Consider the following 7,703-nt stretch of genomic DNA (forward strand, 5'->3'; position numbering starts at 1 on the left):
TAAAACTGTCATATTCCCCAGAAAAATAATACAGCTAATTTCATTTTTCATTATTCTGGACTAGCTGATGCAAAGAACCGAAGAGGTGTTTCAGTGGATATAGATGCTTGCCACCAAACCTGACCATCTGAGTTTGATCCCTGGAACCCACATAGCAGAAGAGAGAATCAACTACTTCAAGTTTCTACTGTCATCCACACATGTTCACACACACACACACATACACACACACACACACACACACACACACACACACTCAGGATCTGAAGAATGCCCACAGGCTCATTAAGAAGTACCCAGCATATAAAGGATGTAGATGTCACTACTGAACTGATGGAAGGGCTCCCTGGGTAAGGCACTAGGAGGTTCGGTGGACTGATGGCCTATTTTTTCTTAATTTATATGCTCTAATCATTTCTTTTTGCTCTCTTTGTGATGTCTAGAAAGAGACTATGTTATTTGAGCCAATTTTCTATGTATAGTTTCCCCTTTGTCTCTCTCTGGGGTATAATTTTGACTTAATTTCAACCCACAGTGTTATGTGGCTATGTCCATAGGCCCACAGAGCCCATCACATTTGAATAAATTTGGTTAGACAGATGTGCCATTGCTCCCTCCCAGATGCTTCTTCTAAGTGCTGTTGTGGATAGGAAGAGTCACATTATCAGTTGTACTTGTAATGTTCAGCAAATGGCTGCAGAATTTGCCCAGAGGAGTGTGGGCAGATCCAATGGCTAGCTGGCAACTGTTCTAATTGTCTCATGCCAGTGAAGTTCTAACTTCAGTTTTAAATGGACAGGACAGCGTGGGAGAAAGCTCATGATATCTGTCAATTCATTTTCATCCACCAACAGCACTGAGAAACCCAGCCCAGAAATTTCAGACATCTGGTCAAGAAGCCAGTTCTCTAGTTCAACCTCCCATGAGCCCCCACCCCTGGAGGGTTGGATTGTTTTTCATCAACACAGTGTCCTGATGTTGGAGTTGAACAAAGTTGACTCAGCCCATGGAGCTTCTGTTCTGATGTGGAGATGTCTCTGATCCATAACTTCTTTGTTTTCCATGTTAAAAATGAGTATGGAGTTAATTATTCCTACCTCCATATTGGTAGACCTTTTCCAGCAAAATGAGAACATAAAAGAGATAGAAACAACACTGCAGCTTAGCAGATAGCTCAATCAGTAAAGTGCTTGTAAGGCAACCATGAGTTTGACCCAAAGAACCCATGTAAAGAGGACAGGCATGGGTTGGAGAATTGACTCAGTTATGAGCACTTGTTATAGCAGAGGACCCTCACAAACATCCATATCTCCAGTCCAAGCAGATCTGATGCCCTCTTCTGACCTCCATAGGTCCCAGATGTGGTATACAGATATGAAGGGAAAACACTTATACAATAAATTAATAAAATATTGATTTTTAAAGCCAGGCATGGTGCTACATGCTTGTAGTCTCAGCACTGCAGAGGTGAAGACAGCGGGATGATGCCTGAGACTCACTGGCTGGCCAGTCTAACCTAGCTGATGAGCCCCAGTGTCAGTGTGAGACTCTGTCATCATAAACAAAGTGGGTGGCTCCAGTGAGATGGCACTCAAGTTTGGCCTCTAGCTTCAGTGTGTGTATGTCTGCATGCACGTGCAAGTGCACACGTGCACAGCTCCCAAGTACAGCAGGCTTCCACATGGTTCTGAAAGCAGCCACCAAAGAATGTCAGGAGCCTTGCAGCCCCGGTCATTTTCATTTGAGACATGATTTATCTCCAAAGTGTTTCTCCTCAAATGCTTTGCGCTGTGAACACACAGGAGCAAACACCACTAAGAATCTGAAACTCACTGGGCACCATGGCTGTTTACAATGCTGAACAACACCGGACTTGCCAGTCCTCAAGGTCTCAGGTCAATCTGAACATAAATACAGGTATTTGGCTCAACAGGCACTTAAGAAAACAGTAAAACTGTCCAAAAAAATAAGCCCAGAAAACCTGCCTGGGCATTGTTATCCCATTCTTTCTTGCTTAGCCTCTTTTTTTCTCCCTTAGCATAACATGGAGATGGGCACTGTCACAGAAGGGTGGAGGGGTAACATCTTGGCCCTCAGCCTTTCTAGACACAAAATGTGGAGGACACAGCTGCTTGCCCTGGCAAATAATGACCGTCACTACATGATAGTTGCTCTGCTGGGCTCACATTGGTTGTTATCATGTGAAACTGACTCTTGAAACACTAGGGGGAAATCTGGATGTGATAACCAGTGTCCAAACTCCCCAACCCTTCTCTGATACGCATCAAGCATCCGTTAATTGTCTTGCATCTCTTGACAAGTTGGTGGCATTCTGGGATGAGAAGGGACAACACCACTGAATTTCGCTTTTAAGGACAGAAGGGATTGACAGACAAAAGAGCTGCCAGGAAGCTCAGGGGATGGGAAGGTGCTGGCTGTGTTCATTTGTTTCCTTCTTTTTCTTTGCCCGGGCTCTGGACCAGATAGAATTAATTGTTTCAGCAAGTCATTAAGATGCCAGACTTTTCTTTGACTTCTACACACCATTAACATTTGTAGGGAGGAACTGGAGAGGCAGCTCAGTGGATGATGCATTTGCATACAGTACAAGCATGAGGACCTGAGTGTGGGTCTCCAATACCCACATACAAAACGTAGAGTGATGATGTGCCAGTAATCTCAGCTGAGAAGGCAGAGACAAGAAGGTCTCTGGGGCTTGCTAGGCAGCCAGACTAAATAGATTAGCAAGTTGTAGGTTCAGTGAGAAACCCTATCTCACAAAAGAAGGTGGAGGCCAACTGAGGAAGACACCCAGCATTGACTTCTGGTTTCTATATGTGCACTCACATGCACACGCGTGCACACACACACACACCATGTACATATGCAAAGAAGATAGTGGGATATAGGAAGAATCACAGGAGATTAAAGGATGGATTGTGCCTTGTTACTATATTTAAGTACCAGAGGAGAACTTATATAAGTAGATGTTCACTAAATATTCTAGAAATGAATGGATGCTACAGAGTTTCATATATTTTTAAGATTCCCTTTCACCACAGAATATCAGATATTTATTTACTAAGACCCAAGTTATCTCCATCCATCAGGTCCTCCAACTGCAGCACCTTATGGTAACATGAGAGTTGCCAGAGATCTAGTCAGCAGCTCCTTATGGGATAGGGGAAAACAGAACAAAGGTGGGATCTTCTTGCCTTGCATTTGCTTTTAATCATGGAAGAAAAGTCTAGCAATTTCCAGGGAATTCCTAGACATCTCTTACTGGCTAAAACTAAGACCCACACTCCATCATCTACACCAACCACTGGCCCAAAGGAATAACATTACACAAATGCTCTTGACCAATTATGTCATACTTTTTGATGTTACCTGTTCCTGTATGCACCCAGTGATGTCATAAATCAAATAGGACAAACAGGATTCCATGGGGTTATATGGAAAAACCAGTCTTTACAGATATCTCATCCCATATAGCTGAAGCCCTGGAATGCTGACTAGATTATTTTTTAATGAGTGAAGAAAGATCAGACACACATACCAGAAAGCTAGAGTCAAGCCTGGGTATGCACCGTGATGGAGCTCACCAACTATGGCCAGTAACCTGGAACCTCAATGTGTTTATTATATGTTGTACAGAGGGAGCAGCTAGCTAATCTCTGTAAGAGGTCTTTATAGACAGGGGTCTCGGGCTGTGAACATCCCAGAGGAGGAAGCTACAGTTGCTAGTCTTGGCACATACTGGTCACTTGCTTGTACTTGGACTCCCGAGAAAAGCATTGCTGTTTCTCTTAAGCCTGGCACACAGGGAGAAAGAATTTTGCCAATTTCCCATGGGTCTGAGTCCTAAGAGTCTACAGATGGATGCACACATATGGACAACACAGATTCATTAGGGAGTTCATTCACTGAGGACTTCCTCCCCTCTCTGTAAGTCTGTAAGGGGGCTTAAAATAGAATATGCAATACACTTGACCAGCAAGAAAGGCGTTACTTTCCAGTTCATGTAGACATTTTGTAATTTTTATTTTTATGTATGTGTCCATGATATGTGTGTGTGTGTGTGCGTGTGTGTGTGTGTGTGTGTGTGTGTGTGCAACATGTGAGCGTGTACCCTTGGAAACTATAAGAAGTCATCTGATCCTCTGGAGCTGGAGTTAAAGGTGGTTGTGATCTGCTCAGTGTGGGTGCAGGGAGCAGAACCTGGGTCCTTGGCAAGAGCAGGTGCTCTTAACCACTGAACCACCTCTCCAAGCTCGTTTCTTGGGGTTTTTTTTTATATAGCTCCCTCTATTGCTTCTGCTTCTGTGAAACCCAGAGGGCACTGACTAGCCTTCCTTCTCTCTAAGGGCAGGTAAGACTCAACTGCAAAGCCTAAAGAAGACAGTAGCATATAAGCTGCATAAACTGTTCATAATCTACTCCACTCTCTCTAAATCCTCTGCAGGGTTTGTTTCCTGAGGATACAAAATACATTTTTAAAAAAACAACAAACAAGCAAATCAGCCATCCTACAGGATACAGGGATCTTCTCAGAAAGGAGGGTGGAAAGAGTAAGATCTGGAGGTGGTAGATGGCTACAAGGAAACAGTGGCATCTGGACACGATAGGACAGCTGCACATATGAACACACAGTGCCTGTGACAGTATGTACAGACTCAACCCAGACAAGATTACAGTATGAATGGCGATGATGGGCATGAAGTTTCACCCCAGGTTGAGGTGATACTGGCATTTGATGGCTTTTGGAGGAGCAAGGATCTGTTCTCTTTAATGATGTGACACCTGGTTGCTCAGGTAGTCTCCAAGGTACACTCCACATCCAAGACTAGTTAGGCAACACAAACTAGAGTCCATGGATTAGAAGGAGGAGGAAGAAGAGGAAGGGGAAGAAGAAGGAGAAGAGGGGAGCCGGTGGAAGAAACTCAAAGCTGTGTGGGAAGGGAAGACGAGGAAGATCTGGAAAGACTAAGGGAGGGAAGATAAATATGATCAAAATACATTGTATGAAATTCTCAAAGAATACCATTTTTATTTAAAAATCACCTGCACTCCCATGCTTATTGCAATGCTATTCACAATAGCAAAGAAATAGAATCAACCCACTCATCAACTGATGAATGGAAAGAGAAAATGATACAATACACAATGGGTTACTAGTCAGCGGTAAAAACAAAAGTGGTGAGATCCTGTCATTTGTAACGTTACTGGGTGACGGGTGTCACTTGAAATAATCCAGGTGCAGATGGAAAGGCGCTAAGTGATTTAACTTAATTGTTTAGGGGAATTTGCGCAATTGAGTCTTTCAAGTGGAGTAGAATGGTTGTTATCAGAGTTTAAGGAGCCTGTCGGGGTTGGAGGGAGACAGGGAGGCACTGGTTAGTGGGGACAATTAGTGGCATGAATGAATTTGAGTGTCCTTTTACACATAATATGTAGTCTACTTGCACTCAGCACTTCCATGTGAAGATCACACCAGTAGAAGTGTGTAGAAGACCACGAGTGTTCTCACCACAAACAAATGATAGATGTTTAAGAGGATTCTGAGTTTATCGTTACAAAACGTATCAATCGGTGGCTGGAAAGGTGACTCAGTGGCCAAGAGTTCTTGCTGCTCTCGCAGAGGACAAGAGTTCAATTCCAGCACCCACTTCAGGCAATTTACAACCACCTGTGGATACACACAGTTCCAGGGAATCTGGCTTTTGCATTCCTGTGTATACACACACACACACACACACACACACACACACACACACACACACACACACACACTGAAATACATATAAAATGCATTATACAACGTATGCCAAATATTACACTTTGGCTCACAGGAACACACAATGATAAGTAGTCCACTGGAAAATACAGTCTAAATTTTAAAAGAAGTATTAGGAGGCAAGGTAGTGTATAGCTTTCATTCCAGACTCAGACAGGAGAACTGACATGATCTGAGGCCAACCCAGGCTACAGCGTGAGACTGTCTCTAAAGCCCAAAATAAGAGCCAGGCATGCTGCTAATCCCAGGACTTAATAAGCAGGCAAAAGCAAGCAGATCTTTGTGAGTTCAAGGCCAGTCTGGTTTACATACCTGCAATATAGTAAGTATTGAGTTACCAAAAATATATCCAAATGTATAGTGTCACATAGTGGTCTTTTTTTTTTAAGCATATGTCTCTTTAGGAAGGTAAGAAAGGAAGTGTGGAACCAACACAGGCTGCCAGATGCTTAGAACCCACAGGAGAGAGGTGGAGACTTCGTGCAGGGTCACTGCTCTGAAGAAGAGGGATGGAGGCCTGAGTTCCTGCATAGACTTTCTCCTCCCACCATCCCCTGCCTGTGTGAAGAGATCCTCTCCTGCCAAGTCCCCAGCTGGGATGGATTTTCTCATTAACAGACATTTATTATTTCCTCATTTTTCAAATGTCACTCTGGCCTTTCTCCCTGGCACTCATGCTGCTGGCTGTTGCCACAATTGCATTTGTTTCAGAAAATAAGCTGAGCTACTTAAGGCATGACAGGTCATATATTGATGTCTACGTGTGATATTTGTTGCTAACAAGGGGAAATGCTTGGCTGGAGAGATGGCTCAGCAGGTTAGTAGCACTGGCTGCTCTTGCAGAGGGTGAGAGTTTGATTCCCAGCACCCACATGGTGGTTCATAACCATCTGTAACTCCAGTTCCAGGGGGTCTGAAGCCCTCTTCTGGACTCTGTGGGCACCAGGCACAAAGGTGGTACACAGACTTAAATAAAGGAAAAACACCCACACAAATAAAGTGAAATGGAAAATCGCGATTTTTTTAAAAGAAAAAAAAAATAGAACTAGAGAAATCCTCAAAAACTCAGAGTAGCTGTATATATTTGTGTGCGCATTTATGTGTATGTATATGCACATATTATTATGTTTACAGGCATGTTTCCTGACATTTCTCTGTGCATATGTGTTCATGTGAACATGTGCATGTGTGTACACATGTATGTCTTCATGTGTACAGGTTTGTGTGCATGTGTGTGCATGTGGATATGAGCATGTGCAAGTGTGCGTATGTTATCATGCATCTGTTTTTAGCCATGTTTGTCTGTAGTGTATGAGTGTAATTTTCATAATTTAAACTCTATTTTAGCCAGACAGTGGTGGCGCACGCCTTTAATCCCAGCACTTGGGAGGCAAAGGCAGGTGGATCTCTGTGAGTCCAAGGCCAGCCTGGTCTACAAAGCAAGCCCAGGACAGCCAAGGCTACACAGAGAAACCCTGTCTTGAAAAAAACAAACAAAAAACCCTCTATTTTGTCATTTTCCATTGATTATGGCACTATCTGATAAAATTACATGGTTGTACATAAAGAGAGCATACATGTCTCCCCTGATGTTATTTTTAAATCTCCATTCTATCCACTCTTATGTGCATGGTGTATTTTCATATACATGTGCACATTTCTGTACATGTGCATGCATGTTTTTGTGTACCATATATCTGTTAGCATATGTGTGTGCACACTCGAGTATGTCTCTGTGTGTGTGCATGCATTTATTTGCATTGTATGTGTTTGGTCATGTGTACATGTATAAAAGCATGTGAGGGTGTGTACATATATGCACAATTATGCATGTTTGTGTGCATTTGTGTATGAACATGTGTGCATGTGCATATGAGTCTACATGTGTGATTTCATGTGCTTGTGT

The sequence above is a fragment of the Acomys russatus genome, chromosome 19 (genome assembly GCF_903995435.1).
Source record: "Acomys russatus chromosome 19, mAcoRus1.1, whole genome shotgun sequence".
NCBI lineage: Eukaryota > Metazoa > Chordata > Mammalia > Rodentia > Muridae > Acomys > Acomys russatus.